The sequence below is a fragment of the Mandrillus leucophaeus genome, unplaced genomic scaffold, assembly GCF_000951045.1.
Source record: "Mandrillus leucophaeus isolate KB7577 unplaced genomic scaffold, Mleu.le_1.0 Scaffold14, whole genome shotgun sequence".
In the NCBI taxonomy this organism is placed as follows: domain Eukaryota; kingdom Metazoa; phylum Chordata; class Mammalia; order Primates; family Cercopithecidae; genus Mandrillus; species Mandrillus leucophaeus.
The window spans coordinates 7,422,412-7,424,489 of NW_012101365.1; the positions used below are offsets into that span (position 1 = coordinate 7,422,412).

Below are 2,078 nucleotides of genomic sequence, written 5' to 3' on the forward strand. Positions count from 1 at the left end.
TAAGCCATGATATTCTGTTTCAGTTGCATGAACTGCCCAAGACACAATTTTAGTCACCTCAAAGGAGAGACCTGAGCACACACACATTCTGTTAGGTTGGTGCAAAAGTAATTGTGATTTTTTTGTGCTCGCTTTGGCAACACATATACTAAAAAAGAAATTGTGGTTTTTGCAGTTATGTTTAATGGCAATAACCACAATTAGTTTTGCAACAACCTAGTATTTGGTCTTTTATTGTGGTCTTACACATGACATAGGTCTTGGACAAGAATGTGACTGCATTTTGTTAGCTGAGAGGGTCTGGAAGCCTAGAAAAGTTTCTGCTTCTAGATATTGGAATAAGCCCAAAGTTCTCAAGCATAGCTCCCAAAAAAAAAACACAGAAATAAGCTGTTCATAGGTACTACAGAGTAAACCTTTTAATAAGCACTACCTTTGCTATCTTTCTAGTCACAGAGTAAAAAAGACAATAGATAGCTGCTTTTCATTTGTTTGTTTTACCCTAGTTTTTACATCTTTGTTGGTTATGATTACTACTTTCTGTGAAAATTTAGTATATTTTCTTAATAACATGTGAGCTCTGTGTGATTCTGGACAAGTTATTTCCCCTTTCTAAAGTTTAGTTTCCTCCTTTAAAATGGGAGAATATATCATTGCAGGCTTGCTGTAACGTTAAGTACTATTTTGAAAGACCTTAGTATAGTGACTAGTGTGTGATAGGCATAGAATGAATGGCAGGCCTTATAAGCCTTATTATTCAAACAATTATATGTATTTGCAAAAGATCTCCAAGACATCTCCATGCTCTGGCACCTGCCTGGGTTTACCACCCCAGCATCTCTGAGGCTTGGTCCTGTCTGAGCCATACAGAGAGTGAGTTTATAAATTAAGATCACAAGTCTCAATTCTGGCCCTACCACTTAATGATCATCAACACACGAGGACTGCCTGTGTCCCAATGAGAACCACCATATGTAAACAGCATCGTATTAGGGTTACCTCATCTGCACATCCCCCAAAACTCTACAGCTGTTGGATGAGGGTAGCAGAGCTAGCATGTACACAAATTATATCTAATATTCTAATTTGCATACATCCAATCATAGCAAAGGTGTGATCAATAAAAACCCTAGGGGAACCAATCACAGGATACGAGTTCCCCACTGCTGAGTGTGAGGATCCTGAGCTTTCATAGCTCCCATTGCAGGGGGCCACTGACCCTCTTCCTTTCTAATGTTCCAGCCAGTTCCCAGCCAGAGATTTGGAACTTGATTTAACAAGAACTGCCATGTTGCATCTAATCTGCAGTGACAATTTAGCAGCAGACAGGACAGTGACAGCATTCATATCTGCAAGGCAGCTAGTAGACAAGTGGAGGCATCTAGAAGTTAGTCTGGAATCTGGATGAAATTATTCTAACTTCAAAACTTCAGAATATGGAGACCCTTTACCTCTACCCCAAAAGAATACATTCATATATGTAGTGGGCATTAACAAGAAAGAAAATTTAATCAAGAGAAGTTCAAAACTTTTATGTTAGATCCTCCTTTGCTATGTTGAATCAGTCTATAATAAATATGAATAATTGAAAAATGTTGTCTTTGGTTGGGTTCTGCTGATTACATCAAAGACAGCAGATGAATATAATATAGGTCATAAATCTTGGACCCCCAGTAGCTTTGACAGATAGATTCACCTATTCATTTACTGGGTCATCCATTCATCATTCCTTTTCTTCAACAAATGTTTATTGAGGCCCTCTTATATTCTAGACATGGTTCTAGACCCTGGTGATGTACTGGTGCTCATGGTCAAATGAGTACAGACAAGTAAACAATGACAAGGATAGAGATAAGTACTGGCTGTTATGAGAACTCACATGGGGCCACCTTGGAGGAAAGTCCACGTACACCAAACACAACTTTGGCACTATTTCTCTATTTGTTCCAATGAATTTGTGTTTTCCAGAACCTCTTCTACCCTGCTTCTGTGTCTTGCAATGTCCCAGTGTCTATTGTTTTTGAATTGATTTCCCCATACTGCCCCTTGCTTTGCATTTTTTTTTCTTTTTTCTTTTT

General features: G+C 38.5%; 1 protein-coding gene across 2 annotated transcripts in view; it reads right to left on the bottom strand.

Moving 5' to 3' along the window:
* The window catches only part of DAB1 (Dab, reelin signal transducer, homolog 1 (Drosophila)), a 1,330,586-nt gene that overhangs the window by 707,588 nt on the left and 620,920 nt on the right, over positions 1–2,078 (bottom strand). The gene's annotated exons all lie outside the window — the stretch shown is intronic.